Source organism: Corylus avellana, chromosome 9, assembly GCF_965113065.1.
Source record: "Corylus avellana chromosome 9, dhCorAvel1.hap1.2, whole genome shotgun sequence".
In the NCBI taxonomy this organism is placed as follows: Eukaryota; Viridiplantae; Streptophyta; class Magnoliopsida; order Fagales; family Betulaceae; genus Corylus; species Corylus avellana.
This window is the reverse complement of record NC_142498.1, coordinates 8,139,570-8,166,744: the sequence shown is the minus strand read 5'-3', so window position 1 is coordinate 8,166,744 and position 27,175 is coordinate 8,139,570. Positions and strand designations below refer to the sequence as shown.

General features: G+C 37.5%; 1 pseudogene across 1 annotated transcript in view; it reads right to left on the bottom strand.

Annotated features, from left to right (window-relative positions):
• Positions 1 to 12,620: 12,620 nt before the first annotated feature.
• LOC132190868 (helicase and polymerase-containing protein TEBICHI-like) overlaps positions 12,621 to 27,175 on the bottom strand; it is a 32,282-nt pseudogene continuing 17,727 nt past the window's right edge. The window contains exons 13-28 of the transcript XR_015909171.1: positions 26,949 to 27,101; positions 26,062 to 26,283; positions 25,536 to 25,753; positions 25,263 to 25,380; positions 22,048 to 23,236; positions 21,632 to 21,835; positions 20,872 to 21,130; positions 17,735 to 17,924; positions 17,501 to 17,608; position 14,830; positions 14,230 to 14,581; positions 13,736 to 13,844; positions 13,504 to 13,639; positions 13,197 to 13,293; positions 12,937 to 13,111; positions 12,621 to 12,833 (exon numbers count right to left, since the gene is read on the bottom strand). The product of XR_015909171.1 is annotated as a helicase and polymerase-containing protein TEBICHI-like (transcript). The remainder of the gene's footprint in view (positions 12,834 to 12,936; positions 13,112 to 13,196; positions 13,294 to 13,503; positions 13,640 to 13,735; positions 13,845 to 14,229; positions 14,582 to 14,829; positions 14,831 to 17,500; positions 17,609 to 17,734; positions 17,925 to 20,871; positions 21,131 to 21,631; positions 21,836 to 22,047; positions 23,237 to 25,262; positions 25,381 to 25,535; positions 25,754 to 26,061; positions 26,284 to 26,948; positions 27,102 to 27,175) is intronic.

Here is a 27,175-nt window from a genome sequence, read left to right as displayed (position 1 = left end):
TCTCTCTTTGGTAAGTAACCCAAGACTAATTTATTACAACAAAAGAGCAAGGTAAAGATCACCGCTTACAAACTCTCTTCCATCCACGTTGTTGCATTCTTTGAACTTCTATATCTTTGTGGACATCATACTGTTTGAGCACCTTACATGTTTGATTTCTACAGTGTAATTTTATTTGAAAACTCTGTTAAAATTAATTCTAAATCCTCCATCCAGACAGTAATGGATGAAAAGTAAGAATATGTTGCAAGTAGAGAATTCCACAAATGCCTGGACACAAGAAAATTTTACAACATGATAGAAATGATAAATCACAAGTGTGGTTTAAAGATAGAAATGAGAGCCATTTGAAATACAAATTAATCACAAGTGTCAAGTGCAGTAAATGACAGAAATTGCATGAATTTGTAAAGGACCCACGACAAAAATCATATAAATTTGACATAAATTATGATCATTTTTACTATGAATGTATGTATATGCCAAGGACCCATGAACAACACATCAAATAGACAAAATATGCTAAACCAAATTGTAGACATGACCTATCATTCAATTCTTGGGGCAACATTTTGGTCCTCAGGAGAAGAAATGAGACGAGCCAAAGGATGAGAGTCGAGAAACAATTTTACTGTAGAGTAATACGAAATCATGTAATCTGAAGACAACAAACCGGGCTTTTAATATGTTTTTTGATAGGTAATACAAAAGTTTTATTAATACAAGGAAAACCCCAAGTATACAGGAAATATACAAAGAAATCCCATAAAGAAGGGGAAAAAAAAAGTGATAGTGATGTAATGGAAAAGCTGGTTGCAACACATGATTATCTAAATATGAACATAAACCCTGAAATGGAAAAAACAGCATTGACGATGCCAAAAAAAAAAGGGACTACACTGCAAAATAGAAGGCATTAATACCACACTAAAAATCTGGAGAAATGCAATTAATTGTCAGTCCAAGGGCTCACCTTTATATACCACATTTCACTAGTAGTACTCAAGAATTGCAACAACCAACATCCATTCGGCCAATGTTAGAGAAAGAATCCAAATTGTTCCTCCCTCCCATTCGGTGCTTACCTAGAGCATCCCAAACAAAATCAACCAAAAGAATTTTCAAAAACATATTCACTCCATTTGGCCCTCTATAACCAAAATTAAACAACAAAAGCTACTCAAACTTTATCAAACAAAAACCCATTGGGCTCCTCCAAAAGATCACAACAAAACTTCTCAAACCAAGCACATAGTCGGCCACTCACACCCAAAATCCACAAAGAACAACAAAAATCAACTCCAAATCGCATTCCCATTCGGCTATTCACCCAGAAAAATACATGAAAATAAAGAAATAAAACCTATTTCTTTGTCTTTCGACTTGTGGATTTGTGTGTCTGAGAGAGAGAGAGAGAGAGAGAGAGAGAGAGAGAAAGAGTTAAAGCTTTGCTTTTCTGTGCATAAACCCTAAGCAAGAGAGAAAGAGAGAGCTGAAACCTTTCAGAGGAGGAAGAAAAGAGAGAGGGATTCCAGAGAGAAGAGGGCAGAGTACAAAGAAAAACGCTTCCTCTCCACTTTCGGTGTCAGATGAGGGTTCTTTTTGCCTCCAAGAGTTGGCTTCAATGAACGGCGGCGTGGGTGGCAATGAGCGGCTGCGTCGAGATGGGTCTTGGGCAGCAACGAGTAGCGAACGTCAGGCGGTTGTGGAGCAAGTTCTCGAGTAGGGAGAATTTTGGGGGAAGAAGTTTGAGGGGAAAAATGAGGACCTTGGAAGAAAGATGGACGGATTTGTTGGGGGCGGTGCAGGTGGGGAGACACACAGTTGAGAGAGGAGATCACAACGCCGGTGGGGGAGAAAATGGGTTTGGGAGGAAATTGGGTATCGGGGATAGGTTTTGGTGTGGAAGAAACTGGAGGGAAATGAAAATGAGGATGGGTTTTGAGTTTTGAGTTTTGAACGCAGGTTTTTTCAATTTTTTTTTTTTATAAAAAATAAAAATATAAAAAATATAAAAAAAAAAATAATAAAAAATTGGAAGATGTGGCATGTGCCACATCACTGGCATGCGTTACTATTTACGCACGCCAGCGTAACTTCTATCACTACTCAAAAAAATTATAAGAAAGGGGAAAAAAAAAAACAATTTATAAGGATAGTTTTAAAAATAATAAAAGTTTATTTTGTCAATTTGAAATTTTTATAGGGCATTTTTGTGTTTTGGCTGGTCTTAAGCGGGACATTGACATTTGTTGGTAATTTAGGGGGAATATTGACACAATTAATAGTATGGGGGACATTAACAATGGATTGATAGTTTGGGATTAAGATTCCCTACAATTTCTTTAAATTCTTTTTAGGTGTCGAAATACTTAAAATGCTACCTATTGAAAATGCAACATCTTAAAATAAAAAGACAATTTTTTGCTTAAACCTTTTTTACAATATAGAGAGTAAGGATGTGAGGAAAATATACTCAATTTTCAACGAGAGCATACCACAATTTTAATAGGTAGTATTTTTCAAATATTTTTATGCATAAAAAAGCAAAATAGCCCAATTTAAAAATCTACTATTTTTTTTTAAAAAAATTGTGATGTGAAGTGATAACGACCACTAAATTACAATGTGGTTGGTTGATACAATCAACTCCATGTCATTAATGGTACAACAAATATGGTCCCTTAAATTTAACATATATATCCCTCGCGATCAACTTCTGTACAGCAAACAAACTCCAACATCCATATATTTCTTTAGTCCTTCAAAATCTCATTGTCTTCATCTTTTTCTCTCTTCACTGTGAGCAAAAAATAAAAAGTTAAAAATAAAAAATAAATAAATAGAAATCTCTATTGCACTTTGTACTCTCCCTAAAAGTTTCATTTGTAGTTGCAGTTCTACTGTCGAATGATTGCTGGTTGTATATCATATAATGTTTGGATCATTTGTTCAACTAAGCAACATCCTGGGTGATTTGGGAGACTGATTTATCATTCATAGGATACACCGCATTTTGCTACACAGTTCCATTTCCAATTAAGAGAAATGCTACATACACACTCACACTCACACTTAAATGAATACAATTTGACGTGACATTAAAAATTGTTAAATTTTTAATTTAATGATAAATTTTAGTGTCGCGTTAAAGAAAGTGTAGGATTTCTCATTATTAATTAATGACACTGTAGAGATATGAGGAAAATGAAGTTGAAAGTCATTATAAAAATAGGGAATGTTAGTATTCTCCTAGGAGAATAACTTCAATGTGGTCAATACACAAAACCCCTGTTTTCTGCTCACCATTCAGTGGTTGCCGTATCAACTGGAACACTCTAAGAAAAAACACACAACCACACCTAAATATATCAGGTTTTATTAAATTTTTTTAAAAAATAAATGTAGAGGGTGGCAGAGGGAGGTGGGGGCGGTTCGCCGCCATCCCCAGCCAATGGAGGTGGCCCGCGAGCCACCCCCAATGGCCTTCCGGGCTAAGGGGTTGCTGCGCGCCACCCCAGATGGCCTTGGGGTGACTTGCGCGGCCACCCCAGTCAATCAAGGGTGGCCTGTGCCACCCCAAATGGCCTAAGGGTGGCTGTGCAAGCCACCCCCGGCGGAGAGAGAGAGAGAGAGGGAAAGAGATCCGGCGGCGGGGCAAACAAAGGCTGGCGGTGGCTCAATAAGTGCGTGAAAGGATTAAACGTATGTTTTGCTATCATGCATTTTTCTTGAATTGATGAGGTGTCTCACTCTGAGTAGTGGGCACAAAAGCCCCATTTTGTGCCACGACCACATAGAAGACGCTCTCATTCTCCTAATATTCTCTGATTCTAGATGGATATTATTTTCTAAATAATTAAAAATAAAAAAATAAAAAACTTGGCTCTTACTGCTCTATCACTAGATTTTCAAAAAATAATACCCACGTATCACTCAAAAAAAAACCTAACATTTTCCTAAAAAAATAGCAGACGGTAGAATGTAATGTGTCTTGTAAAAAAACTGCGGCGGCTTAGAACCTAAGGAGGCCTTTGCACCACACATGCCATGCTGCATTGGGAGCCGCTCACCTCCAATTGAGTTCTGCCACCTATAATTTGGCACCTCATTTAAATTTTCATTTTACAAACACTATAAAATTTGCTAAATAACTCTTATAAACAGACTGGGTACTTTCATGGAAGGTGCCACTTCAACAACTTAACAATTAAAAGTTACGTTTCCAAGAGGTAGCTCAATCGGCTGGGACCACACTTAATAAAATGGAGGTCACAAGTTCGAATCCCCCTCCCCCCTCTTGTGCGGACATGTCAAAAAAAATAAAAAAAAGTTACAAATAGAATTTTTTTTTTTTTTTTTTTTTTTTGCCAAGTCCTCAGTGATATTTTTGGCCTATCTCGTTAGAAGGAGTTGATTTGGATCAAGAATAGATTAATAGGTGAAATGACTTTTCTGTCATTGGATGTAAATCACCTAACAATATTAAATAAATAATTTCCTTAAACATATTGAGCAGAGCCATTTCGGCCCCCAAATATTTCCTTAAACATATTGAGCAGAGCCATTTCGGCCCCCAAATATTTCATATATTCTGGTTTGAGATACTTAGATCTTTGGCTCCCTTGCACCCGCACGCCTAGATCTCCATAGTTTGTACCCCTCTATTGTATATGGATACCTCCAGATTCAGTTGCAGATTTAGATGTGGTGTCCTGTGCACCTACATTATCAGGTTTCTTTCTCGGTGGTGCTCTACTTCAACGGCTTCAATTCATCTACTACTAGTGTTCTCTTCCCTACTGTTGTTTTAAAGTTTGCTTATTACTGTAGTAGGTGTTTTTATGAGATTACCCATACAAATCGCCATTTCAACCTTTCAAGCGACCTTACCCTTGACTGGCGAGCCAAGAATTCTTTGGGCTGAGTCATTCATTTGGCCCATTCCTAATAGTTCTTAGGGTAAAGTCCACTTACCTTCCTCAAACTACTATCACAGATTCACAATGACAATTTACCTCATAAACTATCAATTTTGACAATTTACCCCCAAACTACAAAAGCAATGACAATCTACTCCTAATTTTAACAAAATGACGAAATTACCTTTACTAAAATAAAAACAAAAATACTAAATTTTTTTTTTTTTTTTTCAAATTTTTAAGAGTATTTTGGTCTTATTGAAAATTATGTAGGGGTAATTTCGTCATTTTGCTAGCATTGGGGGTTACATTGTCATTATTTTGGTAATTTGGGGAATAAATTGTCGTAATTTATAGTTTAGAGGTAGATTGTCATTGGAGTGGTGGTTTGAAGAGGTTAAATAAACTTTACCCTAGTTCTTAAGTTTTTATTGCGTTGTCCTAGCTGATTTTCGGTCTTTTTTGGGTCCTAGTTTTTTTTTTCTTTTTTTTTTTTTTTTCAGTTTTTTCTTTGATGTTTCCCTCCTCCCCTATTTCCCTTGTATTTGCTTAGGACAGAAAAAATAATAATAATAATTACACCTTAATATCTTCAACAACTCGGTGATTCCATCGTGCCCCTCAATCTCAAAAACGAACATATAGAACACATTGTGAATCATCTTCTAAATGGAAGGCCTATGGACCTTGGAGAAAAGAGAAGAAAGAATAAACTTTTGGGAGAAAAAACTTTATGGGAGGAAAAGAGGGTGCGAAAAGACAATTTCAACGTTAGAGACTACTTACACGATCTTAGTTGGGACAAATATTTCAACATGAAATATCAACTCGACAATGGCGGCCATGGTGGTTGGGAGGGTTACGTGTGGCGAGAGAGAGAGAGGATACAAGTGAGTGAATGAGTTAAGGAATCAATAAAATAAACAAGTATGACATGTGGCTCATTTTGGATCTTAAAATAAAAGCAAGTTAAGAGATATGTTATGCATGCGCCTAAGTGCTAACACTTTGATATGGCAGTAAAAATCACCATTGACTGCTAAGTCTACTTTCGTTTATTATTTTATGCAATGGTAATTTTCACTATCATGTTAGTGAATGAACATGAACACTGGAGAGTTTGTATAGCACTCCTTGAAAGTTAAATGTATACTTGTACACCATCAAATTACATAAAAATAAAATAATAATAATAATAATAATAATAAAAAGTAATTTAACCTGACAATTCCATTTTAACTTTTCAATTCTTTTAAGTAATCAATCTTTGAAAACTCCAAAAAAAAAAAAAAAAATGATAAATGTAGTAATGTAGTATAAACTATTCACCAATTTACGACACTAAAGTTATTACAAAAGAGAAATGCTAAGCTTACAAAATATTTTACAAAAAATAAATAAAAAATAAAAAGTCTTATAAAGTGACGTGGCATAACATTATTGAGTTTCTTAAAATTTGAATTCATCTCCTTCTCAATTATGTCGTGCCCCATCACTTGGAATAATTTTTCTTCTAAAATATTTTGTAAGCTTAGCAGTTTTTACCCAAAGAATACATCTTTAAAGCTCGTTTAGAGGAACAGCAAATGTTTGCACCCAGAGACATTAGAAGTTTTGTTAGCAAAACAGAGAATAAAAGAAGATACAGCCATTCTGAAAATAACTCATTCAACAGAAACAATACAAAACTTTTTGCCGATGCTTACAAGCCTCTCTATTGCCAGGAAAATCAAAAACTCCTGTGAATAATGAGGGCAGATTACCTCTAATATGTGTCTCACAGCTGAATCCAACTGCCAACAATCCTTCTCAATTCTCACCAGCCATTTTATGCAGAGGATTTGGCACCAAATATTTACAGAATATGAGCAATCCAAGAGAAAGAGAAGATGCCTTAAGAACTCCACGTGATTATGAACAGAGAATAAAAGACATATAAGTAGATATATATCCCAAATCTCCCCAGTAAGCAAATGATCTTTTGTTGCCATCCAAGGAATCAACCTCTGCCTTCCCACAGGTAAAAGGGATTCAAATTATCTTTAATGCTTTGCCTAGCCCTCATTTGAGTTGGAATGGGGTCCCTTAACTCCCCGACACCCATTTTGCCTCTGCAGTATTTCTAGATGCAGATTTCCATAGCAAATAAAGGTAATTTATGGATGCCATTGTAGAAATTGTTAGGAAATTAGACGCCACTAATTCCTCTTTAGGATCTAAGGATCCAATCGGTCAAGAAAAACAACAATACACAAGTACAGTAAATAATATTTTACCAAAGATACAGCTCGGTATGTTCCCAGGTAAGATTGGAGGAGTCACACCGGTCTCACTTAAAATCCAATCTTTCCTCGACAGAACATACACGTGTACTTTTGATTAGTACTATAAATACGCACAAACATACACAAGACAAGAAATTTATATGTGGTTCGGCCAATACTGCCTACATCCACCGAGTTGCAGAAATTTCACTACTTTGGGAGAAAATAACGGGGAGACTTTACAAGAGATATTTCAGAGAGAGATTGCACACAACTCTTCTATGTTGTGATCTGCAACTCTTATATGCCTAACACTAGACTTATCTCTCTATACCTTTTTCTCTCAACCTTTCTTTCTTTTTCTCTCTCTATACTTTTCTTGTCTTAGCACTATGAAACAATGAAGCTTGATGCTCCTTATATATGTATAGAAGGGTTGGTGAGAATGGTTGGTGAGAATGGTTGGTGAGAATGGTTGGTGGGAATGGTTGGTGCAACAACCATGTACTATTCATTCGACGACTTGGTTGGTGCAACAACTTTTACTATTCCTTTGACGTCTTCTAGAAGATACTACCATAGTTTACTCATTTGACTCCATTTTTCAAAAATCTCCCACTTGGAGTCTAATGAGTTTGAATCTCAACAATCTCCGCAATTCCCTCTTCTGCAACTCGTCCACTTGTCCTCAAGCTTGAAGACCAACTGAAGTTGAGCACAACTTCAGTTTCTCTATAGTAACTGTTTTGGTTAACATGTCAGCTGGATTCTTGCTGCCTTGGATCTTCTCAAGTATCAACACCTCATCTTCTAGAAGTGATCTGACGAAATGATACCGAAGTCCAATGTGCTTGGTTCTTGAATGAAATGCTGAATTCTTTGCTAAGTGTATCGCACTCTGGCTATCACTGTACAAAACATTCTTATCTTGTCTGAAACCCATTTCTGCCAACAATCCCTGTAACCAAATCATCTCTTTGCTTGCCTCAGTTACAGCCACGTACTCTGCCTCTGTAGTGGATAAAGCAATAACCTTCTGTATCTGGGAAATCCAACTCACTGCAGTAGTACCTACTGTGAAAACATATCCGGTAGTGCTTCTCCTATGATCTACCTCTCCAGCAAAGTCTGCATCTACAAACCCTTGTAGTTTTAGCTCGTCATTTCTGAAACATAGGCTTCTATTAGTTGTACCTCGTAGATACCTTAGTATCCACTTCACTGCCACCCAGTGTTGCTTCCCAGGTTTTGACATGAATCTGCTCACAGCTCCCACTGCATGAGCTATATCTGGTCTCGTGCAAACCATGGCATACATCAAACTTCCAATGGCTGAGGCATATGGAACCTTAGCCATGAATTCCTTCTCTTCTTCTGTCTTGGGGGACTGATCCTTGGATAGCCGAAAGTGACTAGCCAAGGGTGTGCTAACTGGCTTAGCATTACTCATGCTGAACCTTTTCAGAATACGGCAAATGTACTCCTCTTGAGACAACTGCAAAGTACCCATTTGCTTGTCCATATTTATTCTCATCCCAAGAATTTGCTTCGCTGCGCCCAAATCCTTCATGTCGAACTCATTTGATAGTTGCTTCTTCAACTTCTGGATTTCATCCATATCCGAACTTGTTACTAACATGTCATCGACATATAGTAACAAAATAATGTAACTGGATTCAAACCTCTTAAAGTAACAACAATGGTCAGCGTTGCATTTGTTGTAGCCATGCCTCTGCATAAACCCATCAAACTTTTTGTACCATTGTCTTGGGGCTTGCTTCAGGCTGTACAAGCTTTTAGACAATTTGCACACAAGTTTCTCTTTCCCTTTGACTGGAAAACCCTCCGGTTGTTACATGTAAATCTCCTCCTTTAGGTCTCCATGGAGGAAAGCAGTCTTCACATCTAACTGCTCTAGGTGCAACCCCTCTGCTGCAACAATGCTGAGAACTGAACGAATGGTATTCAGTTTCACAACCGGTGAGAAAATGTCGGTGTAGTCAATTCCTTCTTTCTGCTGAAAGCCTTTGACCACCAATCTTGCCTTGTGTCTCTTGGAACCATCATGTTCCTCTTTGACTCTATATGCCCATTTGTTGTGTAGAGTCTTCTTTCCCATGGGTAACTTAGCTAGCTCCCATGTCTTGTTATAGATGAGAGACTTCATCTCATCCTTCATTGCAAGCTCCCACTTGCTCGAGTCCTCTACCTGACATGCTTCATCATAGCATTCAGGTTCTCCACCATCTGTTAATAACAAAAAGTTCATGTACTTCCTGTTTGGTACATGTGGACGAGCTGACCTTCTAGGTGCAGGCGTAGGAGTTGGATCTTGTGGTGCTTGTTGTTCTGCAGGTTCTTCAGGCTCTTCAAGTTGAGGATCCTCACCAACTTGCTGCACTGGATTACTTTTTGAAAGATCATCCAACTCAACATACATATGATCATCTTGTACTGGACTAGTAGGTTGTACAGTACCTCTCTCCTTGTACATCACCTTCTCATTGAAAACCACATCTCTACTTCGAATGATTTTCTTATGTTGATCATCCCAGAGTCGATAACCAAACTCATCTCCTCCATATCCAATGAAGATGCACTTTAGTGACTTAGGGTCTAGCTTTCCCCTCACATGGTCACTAATGTGCGCATAAGCAATGCAACCAAAAACTTTTAACCATGAAAGATTTACCTTCTTTCCGCTCCATACCTCCTCCGGTATGCGTTGCTCCAACGGCACTGATGGTTCTTGATTAATGAGGTAGGTTGCTGTGTTGATTGCTTCAGCCCAAAACTGCTTGGGTAGGCCTGACTGAATGCGCATACTTCTTGCTCTTTCTGTCAATGTTCGGTTCATCTGTTCTGCCACCCCGTTTTGCTGTGGGGTTCTTGGAACAGTCCGTTCCAAACGGATCCCGTTCTCAAAACAAAATGTTTTGAACCCGGTGTCCTCGTACTCTCCACCGTTGTCAGATCTTAGCTTCTTGATCTTCAAGCCTATCTCGTTCTCCACCATGGCCTTCCATTTCTTGAATACTTCATACACCTCAGATTTCTGTCTCAAGAAATAAACCCATACCTTCCTGGAATGGTCATCAATGAAAGTCACAAAGTATGACTTTTCGCCAATGGACGAGACTGCAGCTGGCCCCCAGACATCTGTGTGAACTAGCTCCAGCTTCTCATTTCTGAGGGTTCTGCCACCCGTTTTGAAACTCACCCGTTTCTGTTTGCCAAAAATGCAATTTTCACAAAAGTCGATATTAATAGACTTTAACATTGGTAGCTTCCCCAATGAGTGCAAAACTTTGAGCCCTTTTTCACTCATGTGCCCTAGCCTTTGGTGCCACAGATCTGCTTCAGCACTTGCATTCGCAATAGCAATAGTATCCCTCATATCTGTGGTCATATAGAGGGTACCAGTCTTTTCACCTTGAGCTATCATCATAGCCCCAAATGTGACCTTCCACTTACCTCCGTGGAAGTGAATGCCATGCCCTTCATCATCAAGCTGTCCCACAGAGATCAGATTCTTCTTCAGCTCTGGAACATGCCTGACTTTCTCCAACTTCCATACTGAATCTGCATGTATTCTAATCTGAACATTTCCCATGCCCACAACATCCAGCGCCGTACCATCAGCTAGATACACTTTTCCGAAATCTCCACTAACATAGTTTCCCAAGATTTCGTGTATCGTTGTTGTATGAAAGGAAGCCCCTGAGTCTAACACCCAAGAATCAAAGGGACTATCAACCGAGAGGATCAGGGCCTCTTGCGCTTCATCTGCCACCACGTTTGCAGTGTCGTTTGTTGCCTCCTTTTTCGGAGCTTTACATTGATTTTTGTAGTGACCCGTCTTGCCACAATTCCAACACTCAATAGTTTTTGAGCTGCTCTGGCTGTTGGAATTTCTTGGATACCTTGATTTTGACCTGCCGGCCCTTGATCTCGACCTTCCATGCCCGTTGCCACTGTTTGATCTTCTGCCTCTACTTTCCACATTCAAAGCAGATACGGAAGTGGACTTATCATCTGCCTTATTCATGGTCGCATGAGAGATGATGTCTTGCACAATCTCATTGAACTTGAGAGTTGTCTTTCCAAACATGAGCGTGGTGACAAAATGCTCATAAGAATCTGGAAATGATGCAAGCAATAACAAGGCTCGATCTTCTTTACTGAATTGAACATCTATCCGGTTCAAGTCGTTGATCAAAGCGTTGAAGATGTTGATATGCTTCATCACGTCCTCGCCTTCCTTCATCTCCAGCTTGAAGAGTTTCTTCTTGAGGAAGAGTTTATTTGACAAGGATTTCCCCAGATATATGGCTTCTAGCTTGTCCCACATATCTTTGGTAGAGATTGCTGATATCACATGATTTAACACATCATCTGTGATATACATCTCAATGGTAGAGATTGCCCGTTGATCGATATCTGACCACTTGAGGTCAGTCATGCTCTCCGGTCTTTCTTCTAAGGCAACTAGCAGCCTTTGTTGAATAAGAATGCCACGCATCCGCCTTTGCCATAAGCCAAAATTGATCTTCTCATCAAATGGCTTTATTTCAACTTTCATAGATCCGCCTGATCCATAATTTGGACTCCACTTCTTTGAACTGTCACTTGAAGAAGCAACTTCATGAGTGGTTTCGGGGGTTTCTTGAGACATCCTTCTTGTTGTATAAACTTGACGCTATTGCTCCCACTCGAACGGAACACGAACCGAGCTCTGATACCAATTGTTAGGAAATTAGACGCCACTAATTCCTCTTCAGGATCTAGGGATCCAATCGGTCAAGAAAAACAACAATACACAAGTACGGTAAATAATATTTTACCAAAGATACAGCTCGGTATGTTCCCAGGTAAAATTGGAGGAGTCACACCGGTCTCACTTAAAATCCAATCTTTCCTCGACAGAACATACACGTGTACTTTTGATTAGTACTATAAACATGCACAAACATACACAAGACAAGAAATTTATACGTGGTTCGGCCAATACTGCCTACATCCACCGAGTTGCAGAGATTTCACTACTTTGGGAGAAAATAACGGGGAGACTTTACAAGAGATATTTCAGAGAGAGATTGCACACAACTCTTCTATGTTGTGATCTGCAACTCTTATATGCCTAACACTAGACTTATCTCTCTATACCTTTTTCTCTCAACCTTTCTTTCTTTTTCTCTCTCTATACTTTTCTTGTCTTAGCACTATGAAACAATGAAGCTTGATGCTCCTTATATATGTATAGAAGGGTTGGTGAGAATGGTTGGTGAGAATGGTTGGTGGGAATGGTTGGTGCAACAACCATGTACTATTCATTCGACGACTTGGTTGGTGCAACAACTTTTACTATTCCTTTGACGTCTTCTAGAAGATACTACCATAGTTTACTCATTTGACTCCATTTTTCAACAGAAATGTACTAACTGATGCAGTATCTAATGAGAGAATGGGCTCATTAGCCTTTCTACTAGGGACAAGTGACGCTCAAGCCTCTCAAATTTCTTCTTTCAAAGCAAATCTTCGACCAAAGGCAATAATAATTGCAAAATTGTTAACTCAATTGATGCAATCCTAACTCCCCTTCCCCATGGAATGCATTGCATAACCTGAACAGATAAAGACTGCTTCCCTGAAAAAGTTCAATTTGACATCAGAACATCTGAGGGCATAACGCGTCGCTACATAATTTTAAGACGTACAGTTCAGCATTTAACTCAGTAATCAAGACTTACATACACTGCTTTAAACTTCCATCTATCATCACTGTTCAGTATCATGGAACACTTCTTTTTTTCCTTTGCCTAGAATAAAACAATTCCCCTCTAATTTACGATTCAGGCCCAATAGCTTGGAAAGGTTCCAAAGAACCCCACGTTTTTCCCACTTTCAGTTTGACATGCAAAGGAACTGAAAAACAAATAATGAGATAAAATACAGAAAGTGCAAATTCTCAGAATATAAAGAATGTGAACTATAAATACTAAACATATACCAAGAAGCAAGGCTGCATTTTCCATGCTCATTTGCAACAATAATGCAGCTACCTTTATCAAGGAAGGATCAACTTCCACTACTAATTCATCATGTACCTGGATAACAATCACAGAGCATCTATCAATTTTCACGAAACACATATTGCACCATAAGAGAAAAAGCCCACTATATTAACAAAGCTGAAAGGATAAACTTCCATATTTATTTTTTATTTAAGTATTCATAAATTATGGCATTTGAGCTTGAAAGGATGAAAGAATAAAAAAATTTGGAGAACGAAAAAATAAGCAGTTTTCCCAAGTGACCTGCAATATGATTCGGCAGCGGCCTTTGAGCATTTGAAATTTTGTTACAAGTGAACTACAATCTGGCCTATCAACTCCTTCGACAATCAGAGTAAATATTTATCATTGCAATCTTAATAATGTCAGCAGCAGATCCCTATAAAAGAGCAAATATCAATACGTTAACATTGGAACTCTATGCTACATTTGAACAACCATACCCCACCCTCATCACAAAGGAAAAGAGTTTTACCTGACAAATAGAATTCACAGCTTGTCTCTGGGCTTTTGATCTTTCCTTACAGTTCCCAAATTTAATTTTTGACAAAAAACGCTTTCTTCCCTTGGGGGTTTCTACATATCTAGATCACAAGTGGACAAAGATGAGTAACAGCTTCTATAATGCAAAAAGAAAGATAATTTTGAAAAAAGTGCACCATTAGAGAAAACAGTTATGTCAGCTACAAGGTAAATGATAAACAAAAGAACATTTGTTATTGTTTGATAAATAAGAGATTAAAATAAGGTATCGATCCTTTTGATCCTTTCAAAATCATTGATTTAAAAGAAGGAAAAGAGTAGTGAACGAAAAGATCTCAAGAGAATAAGAGATTGGATAGTCCCTAAGTGAAAAACAAAAAAAGAGACTTCTAAATTCTCACACTACATTGCTTACATGACATCTATCCATTTTTGAGAGAGTGGTAAATGACAATGTGCAAGAAGATAACTATAAAATATCCTCACCCTTTCTGACGGCAAGATGCAATGGCTTCATGCAGCCAAGAAGCAACACCGGGAAAAGAGCTTTTGAAGCTTCGGATTTTTTCTGCGGCTTCATCCGAGCTGCAACGTAGTTGTTCTGCAAGGGTGTTTGCACCCATTCCATAAAGAATGCCATACACTAGCCTCTTGGTCTGGTCTCATTCATTCGAGTCAACACAATCATCTGGTTTCCCAGTCCATCTTGCAGCTATCATAGTAAAAACATCACCATGACGCGTACTGAGAAGTTTAATTAATGAGGAGTCTTTAGAAAAATGTGCCATCAGCCTCAGCTCTATTTGAGAATAATCTGCTGCTAACAATAACCAGTTGTCTTGCAATAAAATTAGGAATTGACTCAACCAGAATATAACATTGACTTTAGCAGTTAGAAATCCCCTCCACCCAAAAAAAAAACTCTTTTCTCCAACCTGAAAACAAATAGAGAAAATAATGTATACTATAGATCAACTTCCAATATAGTAAAAGTAAATAAATAGAAACAAAAAATTCCCCATAAATAACTGTTTCATTTCTAAAACCTGCAAAATCAAATGTGTCCGAAAATTCTAAAGGACAAACCCTACATGCAATAGTGGTCCTCTCCCTGATCACCTAAGACCCAAATAGGCCCTATAATGTCATCTCCACGACCGTGGGAGAATCGGTAAGCCCCCGAAGCACCGTATGAGTCAAATCCCAATCCCAATGTTGTCAGCCATATTTCTAGAAGAACCATGTCCGAACCAATGAATGTGGGGGTGCTATATTCCTTCTGGCACAGTAGTAAGTGACATTTAATGCCACTTAAGCCATGCATGCCATCAGAAAGACTACCAAGGACATCCCCTGCTAAAGCCAATGACTAGATGTTCTAACAGCAGTTTCCCTTTAATTTTTCTTAAATTTAGGAAACTAAACTACATTTTGCTTCCTATTCACATACACAGATTATTTCTATACTTTTTCATTATTCCTTAGTGTGTGTATATATATATATATATATATTCTTATTCTTCTCATCTGAACACCACTCCATTCCAAATAAAGATACCCACAACCAAATCAAAAGGTCCAAAAACCAAATTCAAAGACTCCAACAAATCCAAATCAACACCAAATAAAAATCATTCAATAAGAGCATTCCCAATAGAAGAGCCATATTTTTATGTAAAATAGCTTCTAAAAACTCACTTTTATCAAGTTTAGCTAAGCCATTTTTAAATGTCTCTACATCCAATTAGCTATATTTCTATCTATTCTATTAAAATATTATTAAAAGTAAGAAAAGTTTTGGGAAAAAGAGAACATGCAGAGAAAAAGTAGGAAAAGATTTGAGAAAAAGAGAAAACATGTGAGAGAAACATTGAAAAATAAAATAGCTCCCTTGAAAAGTGCTGTTACATTTAGTTTTTTTTTTTTTTAGCTCTTCTAATCAAATATCTATTTTACATTTTCTTTTGGCTAATCCAATGTAGGGGGTTTTTTAAACATTTGAAGAGCCATTTTAGATAAAAGTAACATTTAGCTCTTCCATTGGGAATGCTCTAACCCAACATGAGTTTTGGGTCACTTATAGCCAGACCACTAGGTGCCACACGACCGTCCAAGATAGCCAACGAAGGCCACCCATGGTAGTGGCGGTAGCCATTGCCCCACACCATCACAAAACCTCCTCCCTCACTCTTTCTTCCTGTATCCCTATCTCTCTCTATGTAGAAATTCACCATGACCTGGCAGTCATCCCATGCAATGGTCGAGCAGCCGCACTAAGGCTGGCAATCGCAGAACCCCAACTACCTCCTCCCTGATCGCACAACTCCCAACCCCAATCTCTTATCTTCCCCGCTGCTCTCAATTGCCACTCAGCTCTCCGCCTCCTGCCTCGCCTCCTCCTGTAACTCCTCCCCCAGCCACTCCACCTCCAGTGACTCCACCTCATGCAATCTTTTTTTTCCACCAAATGGGAAGGGGGAAGGGGGAATCTGCTTGAACGAAAGAGAATAAGGGATTGCATGTGTAGGGAGGTATGAGAAGAGAGAGAACCATTTTTTAGCAAATGTAAAAAGTATTGGATAGCTACAGTGCTACCCAATGGTTTAGAAAAGCTATGGGGTATCTGCTGCATGTTGTTATCTGTGTTTTTTTTTTTTTTTTTAGATTTTCCCTATATATAGTAAAAAAAATGAGGCTTTAGGGTATCTATTGCTAGTGATCTAAGTTGTAATGCATACAGTAGAGCAATTTACTGTACAATAAAAATAAATAAAAAGATCCCCAAAATAATAGTTGCCCTTATGTGAACCACAAAAACATATGCATCTGAAAAGCCCAAAGGAAAAATCCTTCATGCTATAAGCTCCAACTTCAACTCAGCTACAATAATGTATACAATAAAGCAACTTCCAATACAGTAAAAATTAAATTAAATAAATAAATAATAAAAACAAATAAAAAAATAAAAAATAAAAATTCTGCATACAACCTTTGCACTTATCGGAAAAGCCAAAAAGACAAATCCTTCATGCTATAATGTCCCTCCCTTCCTCACCTAAGCTCCCAGTCTCCCACTACCTTCCCTCCCCCTCTTACAACCTCACTTAAGCTGCTTGCTTTTGGAAATGCAACTTCAGCTAAATGTTTCAATCTCATACACGGAGAAACTGGATGGAACTTTGGTGAATTTATACCTTAGGCACTAATCTTCATCCTATAGTTACTAAAAAGGGAAAAAAAAACAAAAAATGAAAAATGCTATCAACCTCTGTCTCTTCCATATTTTGGGTGAAATCATTAAAGGAAAACATAAATGCCTCTGATAAATTAAAGAAATCCTGGTTTAGGGAATTCCTACAAAGCAATGGTCATCAATATATTGTGTAACGGAAAGATCAACTAGATTCCAAATTCAATGATAAACACAAATCTTGCTTTTCTACACTATCCCTTGGCAAAAAAGCTTGGTCGTTAGACTCTCCCAGGTAGAGAGCCACAGTGGGAAGGAAAAAAAAAACAGAGAGAGAGCGAGCAAGAGAAGGTGATAATGATGCACTTTTGTCCAGCTTGCATCATCATTTTCGTGGCTTTGGATAAGAAGCTAATGATCAGGCTCTTTGGTGAAGGATTTGTTTCCAGGTTATCAATTACAGAAACAATCTTTGGTTTATTCAATCCAAAATTAATTTAAGTTACTTATCAAAAATAAATTATTTGAGGAGCATTTTGGTATGTACCCAATCATAAATGCTTATACCTGTGTAGGAACAAAGAAATCACGAGCATTAATTTTGTAATGATCAGCATTAGCATCACCACTGTTTTTGTCCTTGTTCATTTTGAAGTCAACCTCATGCTCAACACACTGCGCGCATAACTCAAAAAATAATGATGACGAAAATAATAGATAATACTAATAGTTCATTACACTAATATTTGAATTCAACTTTAGCATTAAAAAAGATAAATATGAAAAGAGAAGAAATCAAACCTGAAGATTAGGGTCCTCCATTGAAAGCCGACCAGTTGCAGTTGACGTTTGGAGCCAATGACCATGAAGTGTGTACTTCTGTGTCCGCATTGATAGCCTAGCCAGTGAACAAATTGATCCCAACGTGCAGTTCAGGAGCTTTGCCAATTTACGGTGTTCTTTAATGACTGGAATAATAGGATGCTCATGCCTGAAATGAAACCAAATACAGTTAGTATGCAATAGCTTGGAAAATATGAGAATGACCAAGGAAAAACTAAGCAGAATGCAATGCACACAACAATATACAGAAATAAAGAGGTTTATGACTTGCAGGCAGAGTGGTAATTATAGAATCCAAAAAAACCATATGTTGTAGATCATAAGGCTCCGGTATGCTTTCTCAGTTATATCTACTCCATCTTAGAATGCGAAAATTATCGGACAAGGAAAAAAATTACTTTAAAGCCAGCTATCAAATGGACTTGCTTTTGTTTTTCTAAGCAATACATAGGGGGAAACTAGGAAGAGGAAGGGTCTTTTCCGCTTTTAATACAAGAGGAATGATAGGGACCCAACTTTTTTGCCCAACAAAAGTCCAACTTTTGCCTTATTTATTTTTAAAAAATAAAATAAAATAAAAAATGAAAAAAATGTTTAAAGCAACCCTATCTATTTTTTGTCTTTCTTTTATTTGGTATTTTTTTAAAAATGAAAATTGGTATTTTTTTCATAATAATGTCATTTTTTTTAAGAAAATGTCATTATTATGAAGAAAAATACTATTTTTCATTTTTTAAAAAATACTAAATAAAATAAAGGCAAAAAATAGATAGGGTTGCTTCAGACATTTTTTCCATTTTTCATTTTGGTTTTTTTAGAAAAAAAATAAAAGGTAAAAGTTGGACTTTTGTTGGGCAAAAAAGTTGGGCCTTTAGCATTTCTCTTAATACAAATGGAAAGGAGGGGGGGAAGTGGGAGGGATTCGAGGGATTGCTTCCATAAACATTGTGGGCTAACTTAAAAGCAAAAGGCATTAACTGGCATAATGAGCATGCACCTGAACACACAAACCTGAATGATATATTCACTGGTAATTTTTTTTTTTCTTTACATCAGCCATAACCTTTTCCCACATCAATAAGCACAACAATGCATTATATAAAGCAGCAAAAAGTTTGAAAGACTTAAAAGAAGATAATACAACTTCAACAACTGCACTGCAACCTAATCCATTTAAGAATTAAAATCTTTAGGGAAGATATTAGTTTCAACAATTATCCGTGCTTGTTGGACCAACCATGAGGAAGGACTAAAGGACTTGGACTTCTATGACCTAAATCTAACTTAACAAAGTCTTCATCCCAAGGACTTGGGGCTAACCATATGAGTTTTTGTCTCCTAGGCAATCATATCGTTTCTCAGCTACAACCTGCACTCTTTTCAAATTTCCTCTTTGACTTTTGGATGCCTTCCACTCAATGAAATACTCAGGAGGATAACTTCTATACGAGGCTGGTGTAAACCAGCTCCTTTGTGCCCACCAATAGGAATCTGCCATATACGATTATTGCACCAAATCAAATAAGCACCAAAACACTAGATTATATAGGTTTTTTTCAATTTTTTTTTTTTTTTTTTTTTTTTTTTTTTTTTTTAAGATTGTGCAGGGGGGCTGGGGTGGCCGCGCCGCCACCCCCAACCCATCTGGGGTGGCCAGCGAGCCACCCCAAATGGGCGGAGGTGGTCGCGCAGCCACCCCCAAATGGGCTAGGGGTGGCGGCGCGGCCACCCTAGCCCCCCTGCACAATCTTAAAAAAAAAAAAAAAAAAATTTTAAAAAACCTATATAATCTAGTGTTTTGGTGCTTATTTGATTTGGTGCAATAATCCTATGGGGCAGATTCTTTTTGGTGGGCACAAAGGAGCTGCTTTACACTAGCTCCTTATAGAAGTTATCCTCAATACTCAGTATGGTTGTACTGAAAGTTATTCGTTGCACATGGAAAACATCTTAGAAAGCATTCCCTCTTATTGTTTGCTGCCACATCTATCTTTTATAGGACACATTCACTTCTCACTCACTTTCAATGATATTAACACTCAACTGTCTCAACCTCCCCAATTTTGCTACATCTAACTTTTGAGTCTGTTGTTGCTTTATTCCGTAACATTTTTTATACAGCATAGCATAGCCGTAACTGTTTTACAAATCTTTTCCTTCAACTAATAATTTACAATCTGATAATTGCTGTTAGTTTTCTTTACTATCCTTGCAAAACCAAACTTTGCAACATAAGGAAAAACTTTCTTATTTTTAATTGAAGGAAGAGAAACAATATACATGCCCAAAATAATTGCACATATTCCAGGGAAATTGTCCAGAAAAAAAGGTTTTTACAGAAATCTAATGAATTTGACTTCCTTGAAAAATGCAGCTATACCTGCTGTTCCTAGAAATCGCTTCAACAGAGTAATACTCAAGCATATTTTAAGGCAAACAATTGACCAAAAAGTCTACTGTATTAATGACTTCAAGCTTGTGGCCTTCTCAAGATACCATGCCATTCTGGAGATACTGTGGCCTTATGAAGATACCCTACTTTACCAAAAGGTTATAACATAGGGTGGAAGATCTGGACCACTAGGAATTCAAATCATGTATATCCTAAATAATAATAAAACATGGACAATTAAAATTCATACACATCATTATGAACAATGATGTGGTTGTTTAGTATAGCTGATGTAAGCATTTTCCAAATACACATTGACACGTGAAAGACTGCTCATCAGAAAAGTTAACTTACACTATCACAAGTAAGCATGAACTTTGCTGCAGAGACTTCAAATAGTTACTTAGTATACAGCCTCCACCCTATATAGATTTTACTTCCCATTTTTGGGTAGTCCCATAATGTTTCTCCATCTCAAAAAAATCAATTATCGGAATTACCACACTACGCAAAAGGGCCACTTTCACTGTTTTGTTCTTCCAAGATGAAAATCTCTATAAGATGGAGGCTCTTTATACCATTTTTGTGTTGATCAGTATACAAGATCGAGGGAGCATAAAATATTGAATGATCCAACAAGCATATGAATTCACTTTAAGATCGGTAATGATCTATAACAAGCACAAGAAATCTCTCTCAATACCTTAATATATCCAAGCAATGCTTGTCAGTACTTGGATGTTGCTTTCCCTTGTCATACCCCTCTGGCATGGGCAGCTTCAAGTGTCCATACATCACATTTGCAATATCTGCTGCCGTATATAATAAAATGTCATGCCAGCCAGCTTATGAGCTTCCTTCTCAAGATGTCTAAGCTTTTTCCCCAACACATTACGTGCCTGAAGGCATCCTTCCATGTCAACACCTATTCCCCAAAGCTCCATGTCTGCAAGAACATTAACCTAACACATATATACAAGCATATGAATTTTAAAATGCTTTAAGCATCCAACCAGTTGAAAAGTGCATCATTTCTAAATATTGGGTCAATGGTTTGGAAGAACAGGGACTTTCTTTTGAATCCCAAACCCTACATGGCTAAGGCAGGTTTTCACGCTTAAGATATTTGTCAGGGCTGAAAAAGAATCAAACACATATATATTAAAGGGAAAGAAGAACACGACCAAAAGAGAAGCCATGCTTAAGAGATTTTAAAAAGGCCAAAAAATAAAAAAAATGGAAAAAGGGGAAGAAGAGAAGTCATGCTCAAGAGAAGGAAAAAAGAAAAGATTGAAAATATAAAAAAGGAAGAAAAAGAGGAATGGCGCTATTGACATGCTCCAAAATTTTTCTCATTATCCCCTCCATTTCCATGTATACATAAGATGGACCTATCAGAAAGTCTGAATGCCCCAGATCATACAACTCTAGAATTTTATTGCGGAGAGCGTAAGATAACTTACCAATGGGATTTCTATATTCATAAGGGTGAATGCTTCAATAAGCTCTTCAGAAATAAGCAACTTCCAGAGTACAGAACATAAGGCTCGTGTTTGTGCAACCCGGCGGCAGCACCCATTATGTGCAGCTCTTCGCATCTGATTCTTCCACCTGCCACTCTGATTAGCAGTTGCTGCAGCCTCGCTGGATAACCGTTTCTTAGCTTCCTATTTTAAGCATTAGTGTAGCATCATAAGGCAGTTTGAGAAATGAAGAACACCATAATACTATTAACTAAATGACAAGATTTCAAAAACTTTAGAAGTCATTTTGCCATAATTTTCAGCATTGTAGTAATTAAAAACCCCATCTGTTTCAAAAACACACTACACATGCTAGATATTAACCCCAAACTGGTCAATATGATTCTCCTAATTACCTTCTCCAGGTTTGGGTTAGAGCTTCTCTCCTCGTCAGGCCAAAGAATCCATGCCACAATGCACATGTCAATTCCATCTTTTATATGAACTGGAGACAACAATGAGTATGAGTTGTCTATGAGTTCAAGACCTAAATTTTTCCCAGCAAGATCTAAACCAAATTTCTTAACTGAAACTGCAGGACTTTTAAGAACCTGAATCTGAACTTTTAGGTTCCAAGTAAATTTTCTAACATTTCTTTTCCCTAGCATTTTACCAATCCTATTCCATCTTTTTCCAACTATCTCCAGCCAATGCTCATGAGGTGAAGTACTCTTATCACCAAATATACCCAAGGACAAGTAATCATCTCTTCTGTTGTCAGACCACAGTAGATCCTTGGGAAGATTGATATAGTAGACAGGAGAACTTTCCCAACAAATGGCCATGCCGTGTATTTCAAAGGGGGCAACAGCATTTACTTCCAATCGTTTGTTGTAATGGACATCAAAATAGAATTCCGGTGCAGTCTCCCAGAGGTCCAAGAAGGAATCAAATCCGCCAGGCGTATGAATTGCATTGATCGGGCCTTTCGCACAAGCACTTTCCTTATTGCCAACACACAAATTTTGCCTGTTGTGTGGTTCCTGCACTCCACGATCAAGATACCCAGTTCCGTCACCAGGTCTTTGTAACTGAATAGTGCAAGTCATATCTGCACTTTTGGCATTAGCAACAGTAGCATTCAGCTCAGCACTACTGGTTACAGACCCTTCAACTGGTACCACAGAACTTACAGCCCCAAAGTTACAGTACATTGCAGTGTTGAGTTTACTTCTGCTGGAGCCACTAAAACCATATCTAGTGTTCTCATAAACTTCTCTCCCTCACTTTCTGAAGCAACCTTATCAGAACTCTCATTTTCGTCAATGGATGGGTTAGTAGAAGCAGGCTTCACGTGCTCTACATTAACAAAGCTACTACTAGTGCCATCTCCAAAAGATATAGTTGCAGCTCCTTGCCTGACGTGATCACCAGTGGCAGTTGACAGTATGGGTTGAGAAAAGTGTGGAACATCAAATCCGAGTGATTTAAAAGCTCAGAAGGCAACAATCCTTGCTTCTTCATCTTTATCGAGAACAATTTTGCGTGCACCACTCTTTATCTTCTTGGCCACTCCAAGTTGTACGCGTCTTTGTGCCGAATCTTCTAACAGTTATATTGCCCACTTGCCAGTATTAAAAGTTATGAAAAACCAGTAATAAATGCATTATAATTTTCAACCGAAGATCAATTACATGAGAACAAACTTAACTGGAAGCAGGAAATGAAGGATAACAGCATGCAGTCTCATAAAGCATAAAATCTACCAGCACTAATAACCCATGCATTACAAAAGGCATCTACTTAAAATATTTAATTATACTGGGAACAGAAACAACTATAGTACAAACAGCTGTGGAGCCAAAAACATAGAGAGCATTTATGGCTATGTTTGGAAACAATTTCAAAAAGTCTTTTCTCTTTTCAAAACTAAAAACATACTTCTCTAAAAACATTTAACAAACAATTCACTTTTCAAAACACAACACTTTTTCAAAAACAAAACACGACACACTTTTTAGAAATCTCTTCACACCTTTTCATAGGAATATTTTGAGAAAACAAGTGCTCAATTTTTCAGGTGAATGGACTAACTTATTATTTCTAAATTATAAGAGAGATAGAGAGAGAGAGAGAGAGAGTCGCAAAGCCACCCCCAATGGAGGAGAGGGGTGGCTACTCGGCCACCCCAACCGGATAGGGGTGGCATCCACCACTGAGGGTGGCCACTCAGGCACTCTCTTATTTTTTATTTTTTTATTTCATTTTTTTTTTTTTTATAATAAGCATATTTAGTATTCGTTTCTTTGAAAACACAACCCATTCCAATAATTTTCTTAAGTGGACCCATAAAAAACATTTTCGCAAATGATGACCTTGTTGGGTTTTGTATTCGAATTGGCAAATCCAAGTGTCAAAATATGGGTCAATTGGGATTTAATTGAACAGTAATTGAGTTAGAGTTTAGTCCGATTCAAAATTGGGTTCAGACTTGCACATTATGAAGACTCACTCGAGTCACGCTCGACTGTGCAAGTTCAGAGGTTACACCAAACAAAAACAAAAACTTTGCTCGACCACCACGTGTCAGCCGCTCAAGCAAGTTTACAAAAATTTAATTCTTTTTAAATTGGATTCCCTATTTAATGACCATATGTTGCCCTACCCAAATAAACAGGTATTGCACAACTTTTGAGGTAAGGAGAGGTAATCTTGAAACCCTAAAGAGAGAGCTTATTTTCTTCTTGAACCTAAACTTTCATTCTTGCTTCTCTCCTTGTTCCCAAAACCACAATAAAACTTTAAATCCTCTTCTGATAGTTGGGGATTGGCAGGTGAGTTCATCTGAGCTGGAGTTTCGAAGATTGAATGAGTTCGTTCATGGAAGGTCACTATAGAAGAAAGCCAAAGTTCTGGAGCCACTTTGGAGCGGAGATCAAGTGTGTCACTCGTGGGATTACATGCCAAGCTTTGAGTCTACAAAGGATTTGTGAGTACTTAAATAGGTTGTAAAACTTCTTTTATATGGGAATTTGTTGGTGGCTGATTGCTCCTAGAGTGTTTTTCTTTTGAAGAGTTCTTCAAAAATTCGTCAACAAAAATCTTTGCATACCGCTTTTTTATTTATTTCATTCCTTGGAGCCTCGAGAATGGTGTTCTTTGCATGGACTTTAGCTTTAGAGAAAATCAGAACTTTAGATAATTTACAGAAAATGAACGTTATTGTGGTCTAGTGGTGCTGTTTGTGTAAGAAATGTGGGGAGTCTAAATCATCTACTCCTTCAAAGAAAGACTTAAAAGTGCAACAGCATGTAAGACTGTTGTCATGATAGAATACCAAGATTATACTTGCTTTCTACATGTGTAAAAGGCTGACAATAATCATGAAAGTAACATTTTTTAGAGTTTTTGATTAGCAAATTATGTGATTTATGAAACTTCCCAAAGAAATTTTCCAATAACCAGACTCTATGACAGCTATGTTAAGCATTAATACCCACAAATCAAATACAGTTTATTGTCTAGAACATTCTTGATTAGAAATTCAGGAGAGAACAAAGATATTCTCATGCATCACTTGTAATTATAAATACTAACCAAAGTCAAATACGAAAAATCTCTGAAGTATCACCTTGTCCTGCCCATGAAAAAGATTCAAAAAGAGCTTTGACAATTTCAGGAACGGAAGCTTCTGCAATTGCGAGAGGTGTACGCAAGCCAGCTTTGTAGAGTGCTCTTGCTTGAGAACCCTAAAGTCAAATGATAGAAACAGTCAATCCCTCACTACTTACAGAAAGCTCCAAAGGCCAAATAAAAGAAACAACCCATCCCAGATTATTACAGAAGCCACTGGTGAGGTTCTCCTCAAGACATCAACGAAAAGGCATTCCACTAATAGAAGTACCTTAACATATGGAATAGTAGTAAGCTCTACAATTTCTGCTCTCACTCCGAATGAAACGCGATTTTGGAATTTGGCAACTAAACCTTTGAGATCATGCCATCCAAGCCTTTCACAGAACACAGAAACATAGATGCAAACCTTCCAGCATTCTCTTGCAAGGCTTGAACCATTCCTCTAGCCACTTTAAAAGCTTCGCAAACCTCAGCCACAGGAACTTCCTTCATCCCGGATTTGAGAAAATGTAAGCAAGGCAGGGAACCCAAAAAAAAAAAAAAAACAAAAACAAATCATGTATGAACAATGCCCCCTTATAAAGAGGAATTGGAGTCATATCTAGGTGGTGAAACCAATAGATACGCAATCCATATAAAAGCTGGGAAGATAGACCAGAAGATAGCATTGCAAGTTACCCCAAGTCACATTCACATTGAGGATATTCAATAAATAAAAAAGCATGCAATACATAATATTGTGGTTGGTTATGTACAAAGATTGAGGAAAATTAAGAAATATATTAGAAAGACACCTGCACTAGTCTTGATAAGATGAGTGCAACATTGAAACGTTTACAAACTCGAAGTGTTTGATCATCTGACAGCATAGTACTGTTTCTGATCCCAAGTCGGTTTTCACATTTGCCATGCAACCCCTTCATACTGTCCCTTGATTGGTTTGAAGTGCGCATAGGTGCTCCATGTGCCATGCACATCAAAAACGGTTCTACTACTCCAACTCAGTTGCCAACTGACTGCATTTTACACATTAGAGAAAGGAAAGAAATTGATTCAAAATATTAAGATCCACAGAGAACTGCATACACATGATTATTAATTATAACTTTTGAATGAAAAAATGAAAACTATAGGTGGGGAATAAATCGCATTAAAATTTTGTAAAAGTTATTAGTTCAATTTCAATATCAATGAGGTACAAACATGAACATGAATTAATGAAGAAAGAAACCTACTTCATATTTATTTCTACCATTTGGTAAATCTATAACTGCTCCTAAAAATATGAACAATTTTTTTAATGTGCCAAGAGAAATCCGTTTAAAAAGATCAGAGTTTCAAACTCCTAATGGCATTCATGACGCTAATCGGCCCTTGAGGTCAGCTTTCTATAATGCTGAAAATGGAGGCATAAAACAAAATCATAGTAGAACTCGACCCTTGCCCCCAAGAGATGCTAGGAAACATCCCTTCTCTCACAAAGCAACCAATGGAACTCCAAACAATCTCTAATAATATTCCAAAATATTAACCACAAAAGGTTGGTTCATAATGAAGTACTCATTCAGAATCGCACAAGGCAGTATTCAATAAGAAGCAGAAGATCCAAAGATAAAGCAAGAAAGAGGGGTTAATAATGCTCATTTGGAATCACAGAAGCCACTATAATAAGCAGAATTACCTGGTCAAGAGCAGGTAATTCCATGAACCTTTCGTAGTACAGTTCCCAATCTGGCTCAACATCAACGTTAATTGGTGTTACTAGATAAACTAAATGCAAATCAGATGCAGGCACAAATCCTTCTCTTGCCCTTGAAAGATCATCCAAAACAATCTAGGAAACCAAACAAAAGTTTATAGTCAATCTCAACAACAAATTGTTTTTCAACTACTCAAACCAAGATTGCT